General features: G+C 45.4%; 1 protein-coding gene and 1 non-coding gene across 2 annotated transcripts in view; both read left to right on the top strand.

Annotated features, from left to right (window-relative positions):
* Positions 1 to 2,370: 2,370 nt before the first annotated feature.
* UTRN (utrophin) overlaps positions 2,371 to 17,670 on the top strand; it is a 413,274-nt gene continuing 397,974 nt past the window's right edge. Inside the window, exons 1-3 of the mRNA XM_037392250.1 lie at positions 2,371 to 2,788; positions 9,484 to 9,634; positions 10,045 to 10,144. The gene's annotated coding sequence lies outside the window, so the exon portion shown is untranslated. The remainder of the gene's footprint in view (positions 2,789 to 9,483; positions 9,635 to 10,044; positions 10,145 to 17,670) is intronic.
* Positions 2,709 to 2,791, top strand: TRNAL-UAA. Its single transcript has one exon. It is a non-coding gene; the product is annotated as a tRNA-Leu (tRNA).

Genomic DNA, 17,670 nt, shown 5'->3' with positions numbered 1-17,670 from the left:
TGAAAGTCACCATGACTCCTATGGAGATGTGCATACCACGTTCTATGGTTTTTTGGGGGTTTTTTTGTTTCTCTTCCCTCGTGGCATATCCTATAGCTGGGTTTGAGGGAGAAGTAGTTAAAAAGGGAGAGGGGCTGCTTTAGCTTTTAGGGTTGCTGTTACTTTGGTTTTGTTTCCTACCGAAAGCAGCAAAAGCTTCACACCCTGCGCCACCTCCCCCCCGCCCTGCCACCCCCCCCCCCCGCTGCCACCCCCACCCCACCCCCCGCCACCACAACCCCTCCACCCCCCCTGCCGTGAATTGCAGCCCTTTCTTAGGAGAAATGAGAACTGCTGACTAGGCATGCCTTGCTCCATCTAAAAATGTAAGAGAGTATTGCATAAATACAAAAGAGAAAAAAAAATCCCCTACTACAAAATATGTTTGGTATATAACAGTGAACTTCCGGGATATGTGTATGAGTCTCCATTTCGTCTTACAGGACTGTTCTTTTGAAACATGGGTTTAATTTTAGAGAAATGGGAGTGGGATGATTGCTACCTCAACGTGAAGGACCCAGACTATGGACACACTTGCACACTTGAGCAGGCATCTCTCTGGCATGTGTCCTGGGAGAAACTTCTCAAAGTAAAGGTACAGCTCTTCATTTAAGATGCAGGTATCTTTTTTCTGGAGGCTGAAATGAGTAGCTAAGATAAACTGCTGCTTTTCTAATCTAACCTGCATTAAGGATGTTTTAAATGCATAGTCCAAGTTGTATTTTATAATTTCTTGAAAACGATCCAGATATCTGAACCATGGGAGATATCTGGAATTGTTTTGAAAAAAAGAAGGAGTTATGTGTGCATGTGTTTATCTCTAGGAAATTATCACAGATATGATGAAGGCAGGAAACATCATTTAATGTATGTGGTGATTACAGTTAATGTTTCTGACACAATGTCATTTTCACATGTAGCCATGTTATTTGTTTCTCTATTACATAAGAAGGCAAGAGCAGTTCTATCTCCTTCCACGTTTCTAGCATATTACATAGCATCTTTGTACTAGTTCAGCCACAGCCTGTAACGACCAGTGGAAGGCAGCTCTGCCATCACACCTTACCTTACAGTACGTACATTGTTAGGGCACAAAGTCTTAACAGGAAAAAGTAATATTTTACTATTTCTCAGAAATAATGTTAGACGTGAATGAAGAATGAGATAATCTAACATAACATTTCTCTACTCAATACTTTGCTGAAAAGCACAACCCTACTGAACAGGGAGCAATGCTAGCTACAGTATGATGCCCTTTTCAAGCAAATCATACAGCACGGTAAGTTCCAGTCAAAGAGCTGTTCTTTCATTCATGGACTCTAGCCTGTGAGTAAAATCAAGGAAAAAGGCGGCGCGAGTGTCACATCTGTTCTTCATGCATGCAAAATGTTAACAATTCACTTCTGTTATACGTGAGAATTATTTTCCTTCACAAGCATACTCAGCATACTGGGGGTCTCCCAGCACTGGCAGCTGAAGGGGTTTGGTACCCCCTGCAAGGCTGGGACGCAGACCCCTCACAGAGGGCCACCCACACCCCGGGTGCCAAACAGCCAGGCAGGACGGGCACTCCTCGTTCTGCTCATGGGGGAGCAGGTGGCCTCTGCGTGCCTCCCCCGGCTTGCTGGGGCTGTCACAGCCCGGTGTCCCCAGCCCGCACCCTGCCAAACGTTCCCTTCTCATCTGTTGGGGGAGGGCTCAAAGGCAACAAAGTTCATTGGGATGCAGGATGTCCGTTTTCACCTCTGGAAAATGGTCAGCAAAGGCGTGAGAGTGGGAGCCGGTGTGGGGGCCTGTCCCCATTCCCCCCTTGACATGGGAAGGGGAAGGCCCCAGTGCGGGCAGTGACCGGGGTATTGCAACAGGTGCTTCCCTAGGCCTGGCACGCCGTGGTGAACGGCAAGAAATCTCTCCTCTGCAGTGTTTTTCTCCTAAACAAGCATAATCGATAGCTTTGGACTTCGCTTTGCATTCCACCTAGGCGCAAGGACAGATCCACTCCAGGAAGCACTTGGACAGGAATAAGTAACGAGTCTGGATGTAAGGGCGCTTTTCAAAAGGAAGGGCACTTGGCACTTGAACTTCCCCAGGCAGCACCGGGGGCGGCGCCGGGGGGGGGCGGCGCGGTGTCGCTCTTCGGTGCCCTGAGCCCCACCGGGGCTGCCTCTCCCCAGCTCTCCCACTGCCCCGATGAACCACACCGGCACCGCGGCCCGCCCCAGCACCGCCCCCGGCCGCAGCGCGGGGCGGCAGCTCTAGGGCCCCGCACCTGCCCGCCCCCGGGCCCACCGCCCCCGGCCCGCTCTCCCGCTCTCCCGTCACGGCCGGGCCCGGGTGACTCCTGCGCACCGCCCCCGCCCGCGCCTTCCGCTCCGGCCCCAGCGCCCGCCACAGGCTGGGCGGCGGGGGCGGCCGCGTCCCGGCCCGGGTAGGACAAGGGACGAGGGCCCCGCGCTGGGGGCAAGGCTCCGCGCCGGGGCCAGCCGGCCTGGCCGCCTCCCGCTGCCGCCGAGAGAAGCCACCCTGTACACTCTGCGCCCTCCCGCGCTGGAAATAAAGGCGGGAGGGCGGGCGCGGCGGGGGAGGGGGAGCCCCACGCCGGCCCGAGGGTCGCGGCCAGGAGCGCGGCCATGGATGTAGGAGCGGCTGGGAGGAGTTTGGGTACCTGCACCAGGATGGCCGAGTGGTTAAGGCGTTGGACTTAAGATCCAATGGATGTATGTCCGCGTGGGTTCGAACCCCACTCCTGGTAAGTGTAGTTTTTTTTCCGGGGCCCCACGACATTCGCGGGGAGGGCCGCTGCCCAGGTAGAGGTGCGACCGCAGGGAGCCGGGAGCCGCCGGGCCGCGGCGGGAGGCGGGGAGCGGCGCTGGAGCTGGCGGCGGCCGGCACCCCGCCTGCGGGGCAGCGGCGCTGCCGGCGGCCGGCCGGAGCCGGCTCAAGCAGACGCGGGCCCGTACGCCCCGCCGGACCGGCTCTGCCGGGCCCATGGGCCCTGCGCGGAACGCCGGAACTTCCAACTTGAGCCTAAAGTTGGTTTCGCAACTGAATTCCGAAGAGCTTTTTTTACTTTATTTTTACGTGTCTGTCGAAGGCCGCTCGGGCCTGGGCCTCGGTGGCCACCGCGGGTGTGGCAGCGGCGGCCGCGCGTGTTGTCACCGGCGCGGTGGCGGGGCCGAGGGGTGAGCGGCGCCCCCGGGCCTGGGCGGGCCCCGCTGCGCTGCGGCGGCCTCCGGGGGAGCCGGAGGGAGGCGGCTGGGCCCGGCGGCGCTGGGTGTCGCGGCTCCCCTCAGCGGCACCGGACGTCGCCCGTCGCTTGTCGTGCCAGTAGTTCCCGCTGTTCTCCACAGAAGTGCCTGACGAGGGGCCCGCGCCTGGCCTAGTGACACCTAAACGGCACCCCGCGAACAGCCCTCTGAGGGCGCAGCCGCCCGTGTGGCGGGAGGGTCGCGCTGGGGCTGAGGCAGCCTGGGCCCAGCTCAGCCCTCCAGCTCCCCCAGCCCCGGCGGGTGGCTTTGTTGCTCAGAGTAGTGCAATTGAGGGATTTATTGCGTGTATATTTTCTTCCCCCCAGTTCCAGGCGCTTTGAATACTGTGAAGGCTGTATGACAACCTGTCACTGCCTTTTACAATGCCAAAGTGAGGGAGAGTACTGCCTGCCCGGGGGTGTGTGGGTGTCAGGGGTGTCAGCAGGTGTGGGGCTGCCCAGGTGCCCTTGGCCGACCCCGGCAGGTGCAGGACGCAAGCCCTGCTCCTGGGGGGTTGTTCCTGGTGCCCGCCCTGCGCCTGGTGCCCGTTCTACCCTCCAGTGTGCCAGGCGTTCCGCTAAAAGTTAAGCAGAGTAAGCAGTTCAGACTAACCTCCCTGCTTTTGTTTTCTTTAGCGGGATAGATGTAGCAGTTGTACATGTTGCGATGTTTAGTTTGCTATAGCATGGTTTTGTTGTCTGGGTTTTGGATTTGGGTTTTTTTGACAGGGTAGTAGTATCACTGTGTTCTGGTATGTTGAACGTGCGGGAAGTACAAATCAAGTGCAGACTGACATTTTTTAAACTGTTGGTGTTTGCCAGAGCATGCTAGTGGAATTCTAATACAGGTAAATATCGCGGTTCTTAACCACCCTGTTCCTGATAATTTGAGCTGAAAAATGATTCTAAACATTCAGTCCAAATATATTGTGTGATGATACAGGCTAAATAAAGGATTAACTCTCAAGAGAGAGATAACAACTTATGGGCCTTCAACGCAATATGAAATAGGTGAAATATTTCAGACAGGATATTTTTATTACATGCTGCACAAGATCATCTAGCATCACAAATGTGGACATGGTATAAACACAGCAATATGATAGTCAAGAGGGAATTATGGAGAGACGTGTGGTCTGGTGGTGAGTTTCTAGGAAATGGAAGTATGTATATTGTCTCTTCTGACTGTTCCCACAGTTAAATTGTAAATGCAAAACATACTGCACTTTTTAGAACTGTTCATTAAAAGCAGTACTGCCAGGTTCAGATGTTTTATTTAGTAAATGTTCATTCCTATTCTTCATTAAGGTACAAATTAGTAAAAATTGGTGCATGGTTGAAGGTACATTTTACCTGTAAAGTTGTAATGGAAAAATGCTGCCCTTGCAAACCCACATATTTGCATATAAATTGTGTAATTCTGCTTATGTGCTTATTTACAAGCATGTTTGTACATACAGTAAATGCTCATGTAGATTTTGTGGATGTGCTGATCTTGATGAAAATTTGGTCCCAGCTACGTCAGTTACAGGATGAATTAGTGGCAGCTATTCAGCATTGTCAGAAAGAAAAAAGAAAAGTAGAAAATAAAAATAGTAAGTTTTTATAAGAACAGTAATCACTGACAAAAATGTGTCAGAAACAAAAAAAAGTTTTTATGATAAAGCAATATAGAAAGCTGAATTCCTTGGTTAGAAATGTTTCTGTTAGAGGCACAGCTCATGCCTTAAGATATTTGTTTTGCAGAGAACTTCCATCAGTCCTTTGGTGAAACTGTGTTCCTTTCTATTATGGTATGTTAGAGCACATGCAGAGCTGGAACAGACCAGAAGGCTTCTGACCCTTTCCTGCTTACAAGAAATATCCATAAAATATACTGGCTACAAGTATGTCCCAACCCCTTCCTACACTTCTCTACAAAGAAAAGGATAATCTGCTGGGGTTATTGTTTTCTATTTTAGGTGAAGCGGCAGGGTGCTGTAATGTGTTTCAGCTCTGAGGCCGACCATTATTTTGATTTAAGATTTTTGTTTTATTAAGAAGGTTGCCTTTGCAATTTGACATTCTTACATGCACTTGTTGTACTCTGGCCTTTAGTTCAGACAGTATTGCTTTCCATTGGACTCCATTCTGTGGATGAGATGTTTCTCTGAAAAAGGTCATAATATGTAGGACCCTTACTTCATTTGTTGAAGAAATTGGAAAAAGTGTAGTGACTAATGCTGTGAGCTGGAATAAAAAAAACAGCTTCGTATGCTGACGGTTGAATGCTACTCTGATGAACCGGGGATGTTTCTTTTGCTACTGCATATTTCCTGTCTGGTGAGGAGCCAGTCAGTTAAAATAGATTTTCCATAAACAATCGCTCATTTTCACATTCCTTATTTTGTGGTATCAATATTGAGAACCTGAGCCTGATTTGCAGAAATGTAGAGCTTTCACAAACACAGGTAAAATCAATGTATCATCTGTATTTTAAGCAGTCTCTGAAAAAAATTGTATTTGTTGTGGTTTAACCCCAGCTAAGTACCACACAGCTGCTTGCTCACTCCCTCCAGTGGGATGGGGGAGAGATTTGGAAGGGTAAAAGAAAACTTGTGGGTTGAGAGAAAGACAGTTTAATAGGTAAAGCAAAAGCTGCATGCGCAAGCAAAGTAAAACAGGAATTCATTCACCACTTCCCATGGGCAGGCAGGGGTTCAGCCATCCCCAGGAAAGCTGGGCTCCGTCACCCGTAACCGTTACTTGGGAAGACAAACACCATCACTCCAAACATCCCTTCCCCTCCTTCTTCTTCCCCCAGCTTTATAGGCTGAGTGTGATTTCATATAGTATGGAATATCCCTTTGGCCAGTTGGGGTCAGCTGTCCCGGCTGTCCCCCCTCCCAGCTTCTTGGGCACTCTCAGCCTACTGGCTGGTGGGGCAGATGAGAAGCAGAAAAGGCCTTGGCACTGTGTGAGCCCTGCTCAGCAGTAAGGAAGACATCTCTGCATTATCAACACAGTTCCCAACACAAATCTAAAACATAGCCCTATACTAGCTACTATGGAGAAAATTAACTCTACCCTAGCCAAAACCAGTACAGTCTTATATGTCTGTGAGCAGTCAAAGTTATTGGAGATATTTGACATTAATCCTTCCATACCTCAGTTTTCCATTGTTTAAAATAGAGGTAATAGAAATACACCGTCTGCAGAATGGGCTGCTATGAAGCAAATTCATTCTTGTTTGTGAAGAATTCAGATAGACATGTAACCTGGTCATGTTAGGCAAGCCCATGAGCAGAATATCAACGAATTCAGAAAATAATATGAAATAAATAAGGTACAGAGCCACACTTCGATCTGTGAAGACCTTGCAAAGCACTGAACAACTGGTTAGCCAGGAAGCAACGCATGATGTGTGCTGAACAGAGTGGAAGTCTTACAGGAATACAGCAAGCCATAGTTTAACTCAAAATTGTGTCTGACTTTATAAACAGAAGGGGGTCAAATCAATAAGGAGGCATCCTATTAGGTGGAATATTATTTAGGTGATATTTCAGTATAGTATAATCTCTTAAAACCTCTCTTTTTCTCAGTTACATTTTAGTGTGTGATGGAAGCATATAATTTGTTACTTAAGTTAAACCATTTTTCCCATCATTCCCAGTGACCAGTATGTTGTGTTGAGGAAGGAGGTGTAAAAGGACTGTGAAGTTCTTGGTCTGTTGTATAATGCTGTATGTAGGGTGGACAATAATCCATCTGATTGTTACTGCAGACTAATTTGAAGTCTGTAAAGTAAGATCATTCTCTTGTGTTAGCGGGAGTAGCTGCATGTAAAATACTTGCTATTTCTTGAATTGTTCTCATCTTGGGGCCTGTGTCATAGAAAAAGAGGGGTAGACTGTATTTTCTGGATTCTTGACATTCAAAGATTACCACTATATAATATAGACTTGTACCAAGGTGGATGCATGTATGTCTATACAGGTTCATTTTCAACGGCTGCTGGGCTGTTCATCTGCTGACTGCATTTGATCTTACCTGTGGCTTCTTGCAATCATTTCTGTTGGACTCGATAGCCACAACAACCAAGTGACATTAGCAACGTTAGCTAATTCTGCCTCCTCCTCCTCCAGCGCATTACAACACACACTCCCAAACAGTGTGCAACATTAAATAAATAAATAAAATGTGCAACATTTTATTGCTTAACTATTTCTTGGTTTTGATGAGGAAAAAGAGAAGATTTCCTGCTAGGTTGGTTCAATCCAAAGCGAGAAGGCCTGGGGAATCGCACTTCAGTAGTACAAAGAGCTCAGCTGCCCGGACTGCAGTGTTGATAGAATGGAACAAGGGTCTGCATATCATTGCAGTGCAAAGCCCTGCGATTTACTTAAAGTGCCAATGAAATGGAGTTAGGTTTACTCTTATGACTGAAAGATGAGCTCTGAAAGTCTTGCCATGGTCACTTAAAGCATCATCACCCCCCACGTTACCCTGAGTGTTACTCTCTTAGAGTTAGGGTGGCCTAACATAGCCATCAGAAGAGACTAGGTGCCCACCCTTCAGCTGCTCCAGTTAGTGTCTGGCCTGTCAGCTCAAAGACACCCTCGCTGGCAAAGGGCAGTAGCTTTGCACTGGAGTAAAGGGCTATGGGCACGGCTTCCCTTTTGGCAGTTCTCGTCAGGAGGAATATATGCAGGTGGTAACACTTTACATCAGCACAGCATTATTACCACTGGGTATTTCTGAAAGTGTTAAAAGGCTGGTCTGTGCATTAGATCATCTCCAGTTTGGGAACATTTTTCCTTGTGCTGGCTTTGCTATGGTGGCAGTAGCCTCTGGAAGAAGGATGGAGCAGGCAATTCATAATTTACACTACAGCAGTAAGGCTCACCAGAGAATCTCCTAAATGAGAGGCTCTGAATGCCCTGAAATGAAGGCAGTGTAATGCAGAACATTGCAGCTAAGATCTCTGGGATCTTAGGGCGTGGGCTTAAAGAACACTAATGTGCATTTTTCTGGGTTTTTTTTCAGTTGCATTAAGTTTATCTGAATGCATTGGTTCTTTCTTCCTGCCAGGGAGAAGCTTTTGTCTGAAGACCACAGAAAATGTGCACAGTCTTAAGTGTGCAATTACAAAAATGCCTGCCTTTCCCTAATGATTTTTAGTAGAAGAATGCACGTTCCAGATTCCTTCGTTTTCCTTGACTGCTGCTTCTCCTTCATCATCTGCCCAACTGTGACCTTCTTTCTGGCTTGGAAGTGTGATGGGACCTTTCCTTAAGGCTTCATCTGCCTCATTTTTAAGTGTTTGCTAAAGCAGTTCATGCAATTCTTGGCAAGAGATCACTCCCAGACCATGTGACTTGGTGGATTTGTGACACCTGTCTCTTGCTATTTCATCATGTGTTGCAGACTTTTTCATATGAGAGTGGAATCGCTGGTGGGAAGTATGGCCTGCATTAATGACTTCTGTTTTGCAGCTAATCCATGTTCAGTGATTGATGTGCATACGTATTTTAGTTTCACTTGTCCTGTCTTGTATCTCTGTTACTATTTTCTGTCACACTCCCACCTTTTGCTTTCTATGTACATACTAAGAAATAGATCCAGCTGGTCTAGCAATTAGCTGCTGCTGAAAGAGGCAAAAGCACTGTCTTTCCCCTGCCCTGGCTGTAGTGCACGTTCCTACCGCTTCCCTCTTGTGTCCCTCAGTCTTTGATTGTCAAGTAATATGTAACAAACAAATGAACCAATTAAATACATGTTACTTGGATCTAAAGTGAATCTCTGAGATTACCTCATTATGAGATTTTTTCTGTGAAGAAATGAGGTGTTGGAGACAACTGCTTATGTGTTTTGGGCTCCCTGACATTGACAATACAGATCCACTAAGTGTTTTTATTCATCACAGAAGGGCAGAGGCTGGAATGCCCTTCTGGAGATCATCTAGTCCACCTTCCAGCTCAGAGGAGGGTTAGCTTGAGCAGTTGGGTTTTGAGTATCTCCAGGGATGAAGACTCCACACCTCTCTGAACAACCCACACCAGTGTTTGGTTACCCTCACAGCAAAAAAGGTTTTTTCTAATGTCTTAAAAATAAGTGTTTTCTTGCATTTAAGGCATTTTCTTGTTTAAGGTTATCTCAAATGTATAGGTCTGTCTGCCTGTAAATCTTAACTGTGTGTATGTTTTCTTTGTGCTTAGATTTTTGTTCCTAAACATCCCAAGGTGAAGTGACGGAACTACAAATGCCACAACATAGACGAGGACACCCACTGGATGCATGGGTTTGCTGTCATGTGCATTTTACCAAGAGCTCTACTGAAAAAAAACCACCCTGGAAATATCTAAGCAGGTGCTTCCTTTTAGATACCGACAGTGGTTCCTCAAACGTGGTTTTTTTTTTTTTTCCAAATAAAGACCAAGGAAGTGCAATATTTTGTTTATAAATATGTACAGTTAGTTTCCTGTTAGAAATGAGCACCTGTGTCAGGCCTTAGCTTATTGAAAGCCAGAGTCCTGTTAGAGCATTACTCATTGGAAGATCATTCTTCTGTTTTACAGTTTATGATCTGCAGGCTAGAATACTGAAATTCGATTTGAGTTTTCCTTTAAAATGATCTGAGAGCTATAGTGTTAACAAATTACATCTGTCTATTGAGTTGAGGTAAAGTAATGCAACTGATGGTGCTCACTTTCATCCAGTGCTATTGTCTGGCAGCCCAATAACTACAGGTAAAAATTCTTATTCTTGTGTTTACACAGGTGGGTGTTAGTAGTCTCCTTCCTGAACAATCTTTGCGTACTGGCTGTGGGTGATTATTCCTCATCCTAGATCCAGAGGCTGCCTCTGAATGAGTAGTTGGTAAGAGTCAACATAGTTTAGAAATGCCATTAATGTAATGCTTTCCAAGTCCTTTTGTTACCATATTCGGAACAAAAATGCTTTATTTAATTACTATGACTTCTGTGTTTTGTAATAAAATTTTGGGGTTTTTTTAATTGTTTTGCAGGATGCTTTGCTTTGCTGTGATAATAGCCGATTTCTTGGCTAAATGTAGTCTTATTTTTTACGTAGCTAGCTTAATAGCCATGGCTTCCACAATCTGTATTTTGATAGCACTGTGACAGTGCAGGTTTTATCTATGCCAGTTAACAAATCCTATAGTGTTTTGTGACTTGAGAACAGACTGAGACATGCCCAACCTGTTGCACTGCATTCATTTGAGTGACCTGCCCCAGAAGTTATTTGACACATCAGTAAAGAAGTACTGAAAGCAACTGGATCCAGTTTTTATGATGGCTCTGCCTGCCCAGCCCCTCTGTGAACAAAATATTTTTCTGCAAAAAAAACCTGCCAGGTAGGATAAGAATTGTATGGCATGAATGCATGAGTCAAATTTCTTTCAGAGGAGAAAGCAGTACAGAGAGGCATCGTGGATTAAATAAGGTTTCTGCTCTGTATGAAATGGTTAGGCAGAGAGCTCAGCCATCAGCCCAAGAATAAGGACGTGTGTGACAAAGAAGGCTGGGTGACTGTATCCAACTGAAGTGTGAACAAACTTGAGAATGTTACAAAATATGAGGTAAGAATGGGTGGGATTTGGCATCTCAGAACCATGATTACAATGCTCTAAAAAGGGAAGTTGTGGTTAGAGATTCTTTTCCTATGCCTGTTTCTGTTGCTTTTGTTGGTAAGTTGTCCCAAAGAGACTGCTTCTGTTTTATGTTGGGCTCTGCAGAGAATTTGTCAGGAGATCTGAAGGTGCATGATGGTACCCACAGCCCCCAAAAGGAGCCTCTATGTGTCCTTCAGAACCAGAGTTAGACGCAATGCCTCATATTCATCTGGAAGTCCTTAACAGACTTGTCTCCGTAGCCAGGAGTGGGCCTAGATTGTAATGTTAACTACCTTGGAATGTTGGGTTTTTTTTAACAAAAATTACTATACAGAGGTAATCTTAACTGTCAAACTGGGATGTATATACTTTGCATTGTACATTGTTTCCTTTTATGTACTCTTTGTCATTAACAGTCTTGGCATGACTGCTTCCCAGGTAGTAAATATATTCTGGCATAATCAAAGCAGTTCCACTTCCTTCGCAGGCAAACCTCAGAGATGGTATCTCTCAAGGGAGACTTTGGAACTGACTGAGAAGTTGCCAAGTGCTATTTATCTGTTAATGAGCATGTCAGGTACCATCTTTCTGAATTGCCATCCCTGACCACCTCTCTATTAACATTTACAGTGACCTGCTCTGGTCTGTGGCTCATTACTGTGGCAATTGTAAAAGCTGAGTTATAAAAAAATTACTGTATTTTTTATCGTATTTTTTTAGCTCATTATATATGTTTGGCTGGAAAAAAAGCATCAGAGAAAGCAATTTGAAGACTTATGTTTCATCTATGTGAAAATCCATGTAAAACAATATAACTCAGTTTATTCTGAACAAGGTAGCTGACTTCCCTTAATAAGGTATCCATAGGGGATGCACTTCTGAGGATATACCCAATTAGCTCTGCTGCTGCAGCTGGTGTTCGTGGACATGCATTCATGGCTCCTGATCCTGTTGCTGTCCCTGTGTAAGCAGATTGTTTACCACTGAAGTTTTGGACAGGCTTGTATAATTAAAGTTGTAGCATCTGCACACCCAAAATTACTGTGCCTCAGTGTCACCTCCTTCTATTGATCTTCAAACCAGCACAAAATCAAATTGAAAATACTAGCAGATCAGGCAAAAATTCCATTAAGGCCCATAAAGAATACAGGAGACTTTGGGGTTTCTAGGGCAACGACTGGTCTATGATATTTTTCCTGTCTCACAGGAATGTTGTAAGAGGCATCTTAATATTATGTGATGGGAAGGGACAGAAATTTATATGGATAAAATTAAATTATGCATAAGCAGTTAGCCTCTGCAGAAGAAGAGATGTAGGTTGCGGGCTCTTTGGAAAGCCCTTCTCCCATGCCACCACATAATTTAAATCACGGAGTATTCTTTGGGAATATTAGAGCTGCAAAAACTAGCCTGGTCATAACTTTATGTATGGGATAAATTGAATGCAACTGTTAACTCTTGACTGGAAAATAAAGGCCCAGTTTGCATTTACAAAGTTGAACTGGATGATTTCTTTTGGAAAAACACTTGGATCCTTTTTTTTTATGTTTTGCAAACGCGTAGTCTTTCAGGTGACTGCTGCATACTATATTTGAGCCTTTATTTGAAAAATGATTCAGGGATAAAAAATCCTAGTGTGAATATTTGGGAAATACTTTGTTTATATCCAGGGAAAAATATTATTAAATAGATTTGAAAGAGAACCGTCCAAAGATGATTTTTACCAGTAACAGCAAAACTTTCTGAAAGGAGTGCTTTACATCAAGCATAATCATACTGCCTAAACAGATGGTATTTGGTGGGATGACTGACCTTAAATCTAGTCATAACAGAAACTTTTTATTTGTCAGTTAATCAGATGGACTATAGATTTAATTTGATGACTTTTTTTTATTTATGATAAACTCCTTTAGGAGCGAAACAGTATTGCATGTTCGTTCCTTCTCATGTGTTTTATGAAGTGGCAGCATCCATTTTATACGTGGCTACTGCAAATCGAAATGAGCCCGGAAAAGGGACTGGTGTGTAGCCAGCCTCCTGGCCAGGGCTGGCTGTGACAGCACTGCCTGGCTGTGGGGGAAGGGTTATTTTGGGTGATGGCCTTGCAGGGGCAGTGAAACAGCACTGCTGCCAGAGCCTGGTGCACATCAGCCCAGACCCGTTCCCGAGGCTGTAGGGCCTGTGGTGGCCCCACCAGACTACAGGGGATGGGGGATACCTGTGCAAGCCACTGATCCTGGAGTGGGTCCTTCAAAGAGGAATTGCAGCGCTTCACACCTCCTCTTCTTGTATCCCGCTGTGCACACCTAGGAATTGCAGCAGGGAATTTAGTTCCTTGGGCACAGTAAGGGGAAAAAAAGAAAAAAACACAGTGGCTGGGGGAAAATGGGCTGTCTGTGACAAGGTGGTGTCCTGCTACGCAGAAGGTAGGAGCCCCAAAATACCAGCAGCCCTTTGAAAGCCTAATGGAAGTCTCCTGCTGCAGTGGAGCCCAGCCTGCTGGGGAAGCAGCAGGTGGGTGGGCAAGTGATGCTCAGGCCCTGGCAAGGGCAGAGTCCACCACTGCCCTCCCAGGGGTAAATGGAGATGGGTGTGGGCTGGCGAAGGGTGGGAAAGGTCAGGCTCAGTGAGCAAATGAGTCCATGTCCTGCTTCTGAGCAGGGGAGCCTTTCCCCCATTGCTTTATTTGGCTTTCAAAGGACTGATGTATCCTTTCTGCTACCTTGTACTAAACCCCAGATTTAGTCTACGGGTGTGGAGACAACTTTTGAAAGGAATGGAGCAGCTTACAGTCAGCAATGCTACCTTCTCCGCAGGTACATCAATTCCTACATAAGGAGGGGGACAGAGCAGAGCAAGTTGCGGAGCTGAGCAGGGGGGGCAGGCTCCGTGATGTGACTGCATGCTTTAGGAGTTACACCTCTGGTGTGATCACCGATTCACGGCCCTGTTTCTCTGTTAGGTGGCAGAAGTGTGTTTCTGTCTGAATTTGCATCAGGAAACAAATGCCAGAGTTTAGCTACCATGTCTGGGGAGAGCTTTCAGACAGGCTGGTGGGAGAGGTACAGGTAAAACCCCAGTGTGCTTTATGTCAGTTCCTCATTTTTTGTATGGTCCTGTTCTCACCAAAGTCAGTGGGAAGATTTGCCCATTTAAACGGCGCTTTCATTGGCATGGCTTGCATTCATTTTTGTCATATTGATCTGCCCTTTCTTTTGCGCCTGGAGACCACCCGGCTGCTAGCTGGTGGATGTCCTTGGGTGCGGGAAGCAGACAGCATGGAACTTTAAAGGAGGTTTCTGGCAGTCCGGCAGTTTCATGGTCAGTCTGGGTGGCCCCAGAAAGCTGGCGGGGGGAAGCAGGGTCTAATCATGAGCAGAAAGCGCTGTCAAGCCTCCATCCTTACTATGAACAGTTTATTTCCTTTAGTTACTTCATGGCAGAAAGGAGCAGAGTGTGGGAAGGTGATACTGGCAACATCGCCTAGGATTCAGGGTTGCATGGCCACACGTCGGGGGGTCTGAAGGCTGCCTCTTATGAAGACTATTGGCACAAAGTCTGGGAATCGTGCAGAGCTTCAGGCATGTCCCGCCTTATGCAGAGCCAGAGAGCAGCCCGAGGGCTGTAACAAACCAGTCAGACTCAACTAAAAGTGGAACTATTTATGGGAGGTTGTCTATTTTCTCTTGTGACTCGTGGATGTTGTCTCTTGTTCAGCCAGGCTCTGAGTCCTATCAGTTTGCACTTAAATATAGCTTTCCCGGGTTTTCAAATCTGCTGTTTTCCCAGAGGAGTGTCTGTTCCTGGCATGTAGCCCTCTTTCTCTTTTATCGTACCGAAAATCATCTCACTCACTCAGCGTTGGTAGCTTCTGATAGATGAGCAGTAGCTTAAAAATTGCCGACCACCAGCCCCTTCCTCTGTCTGCCGAGGGTGTTGTGGTTCGTTTGATCGTACCCCTTCTGATGCCCTGTGCCTCCAGCTTCTTCGTGGCAGCCCTTGCCATGATCCTGAACATCTTGCCAAATTGAGAGCAATGGAGGAGGTCTGCCTTCCTTGCAGTCCGAGGCAGGTGGTATTGGGAGTCACAGAAGCAAGCGCCTGCAGAACGGGTGGTGCTGCAGCGTGCGACCCCTACGTGTCTCCAGCTCTCATACGCCTCATTGTCACAGACAGTGCCTCAGCGCGTGTGCCACAGCTGTCAAGATCCAGTGCTGGTTTTGCATATACTCTCCAACGTACCCAAATACTGTCCTTGCAGGGGAATTTTCTCAAGAAAATCTAAAGGATTAGGCTAAATAATATCCCTAAGTGACATTTTAAATACAGATGCGGAGCACTTTATTTTCAGAATTAGTAGCTGATATAGGTACTATAAAACACAACTTTCTTGCGTGGTTTTTTAAAATAGGAATTTAATTTGCCCTCTTTGAAAATACTTGATTCTGTATGATTCCTCTCTCAAACCAAGCCGCACACTTGCATGACTTTTTGAATCATTCAGAACTGCGGCACATTTAAACGCTCGTTACTGCAGGTGTGCCACGGCTAATGACTAATTGCCGATTTAGCTGTTGTCTCTTCATTTCTGTTATTGTCACTTCAGGCCAGAGAGATCAAAGGTCTGGTATTTTAAGGGATTTAGCACTTCTAGATAAAAACATTTTGCATTCCATGCATGTCCAAACTCTAAAGATAAGTAGGGAGGAATACAGTAAAACCGTGGTATCTCTGTGGAAAGGATAGCCGGAATGTAATTTATATAATTACCTTGCGTTGTAGTTGTTTGCATTCATCAACATACCTTTATTTTTGTTTTCTACTTGTTATAACACCTTTTGCACTTTTTTTTTTTTGGTGTGGGTTATGTGAACATTAGATGCCTGCTGCTGTGAAGATTTTGTTGTTGAAAACAATTGCTTCCTGAGCACTTCAGTTTTTCAGGCAGAGTCCTATCAATGACTATAGCTTTTGGGGCTTTAAAATGAAGTTATTTTAACATACGGTAACGCTACTTGATAGTTTCCTCTGGGAATCCCACCCACTGTGTTAGCTACAAACAGCTATATGAGGAATGCTGTTCTCATGGCTCAAACACTTGTAATGCTGTCCCACCCAAACTAACCTCAGAATGAGAGTGACTTCTAATCTGTGAACAAGATAAGCAATGGAACTGTATGTTACTGACCCTCGGATTTAAAGGTATTTCTTCCAACTAGGTTAGTATTTACCTTTCTTTATTTTACTTTTAACAAAAATACAATCATATAATTATAAAAAAGACAGGTGTTCGGTCTGTTGTTGTACGAAAGAAACACATTGCTGATTTCCTCTGAACGGGTGGTATAGAATTCTGTTGGCGCAATCAAATAAAATAGAGTGTGAAAGGATACATTTTCCTAAGTGAAGGAGAAAATTGGCTTACATTAGGTAAAACATTAATGGCAATTTCACTAAAATGAAATCTTCTTAGTGCTGCAGTTCTTTCTATCTGCATGGTAATTTTAAACTAGAAACCATACTAGTAATTTCATCCTAGCATGATAGCAGGATTGGTTTTAAAAAGTATCAATTTCATCACACACGTGCATGGATCACAAAATTCCAGAAGCATCACAAGTTATCCCATCATGATAATGCAGGATTTGTTTATTTTATGAGAATCTTTGGATAATTTCTTCCATGATGCTTTCCCCTCCATTTCCACACTGCTGCTGCTGCTAGCATTTTGTACCAGATGCCATTTTGTCATGAAAGCAATTACATCCTGATTTTTTTTGGCCTACCTTTCCTAAGTGTATCAGCTGGTCCAATAAAATATATTCACGTTTCTTCACATCTTTCTCCTTTTCTATCATTAAGCCATCCCACCAACATTACTATTACGAATACATTTATATGCTCCATGGCCCAAATACTCCATTAATGGTCTTGCTTGAATATGGTGCTGCCCTTTTGTGTGCCAGGTGTGGTTAATGGAGGTGTGTGACATGGATTCAGTGCTATCTTATTCATTTGATATTCTACCTTATGGGGAGTCTGACTGCATCTGTATTCCTATGGAAAATCTGTAGAAACAGGGTCAGATGGTACTGCTGTGGGTAGCTGGCCCCAGTGCCTACACATGCATAAACAGAGAGAGAGAGAGAGACCTGTTCTAGTTCAAAAAACCAAAAGATATCTGTCTTCTCTGTAGAATTAGAGAGAAACCAGTGCGTGATAGGTAAGAAAAATATGAGCTTGTTACCAGCTGGTAATAATTGCTGTCTCTCTCCCCTCACATACAGCAGTACCCAGATGGATGGAGGCAGTGGCCATTCCCCTGTTTGCAAGGGACCTTGGCTCTGTCCTGGGCAATCCAGGTGTTTGACAGCTCTAGGTTGGTATCTGAAGCTTTGGGTGGGATTCTGCTGCCTAAATGTAGCCCTGTCGTGCCATCTGAGATGCCTCGGGTGCTTAAAGGTGTCTCAGCAGCTCCATATGTCACCTATTCTTGGGTGGCTACGTAGGACTGGATACCAATATATACGTTACTAAATCCTTTCCCTATGTCTGAAAACAATATGCAAAGACAAGAAAATTTTGAGGTCACCACCGCTGGTTTTGTTGCCCGGATCCATTCAGCCGTCTGCTTTGGGATCTTGTTCTCGTCATGCTTCTTCTGTGGTGCAGTTTGACGCTTGAGTAGATATACTGGTAGCCAAAAGGGACAACACTTTTACTTTCTCTGCCCTTGGCATCGCTCTCCCACTGCTCCCCTTAGTGCTGAAGC

Source organism: Falco rusticolus, chromosome 6, assembly GCF_015220075.1.
Source record: "Falco rusticolus isolate bFalRus1 chromosome 6, bFalRus1.pri, whole genome shotgun sequence".
NCBI classification, from domain to species: domain Eukaryota; kingdom Metazoa; phylum Chordata; class Aves; order Falconiformes; family Falconidae; genus Falco; species Falco rusticolus.
This window is presented reverse-complemented; position numbering and strand designations above follow the sequence as displayed.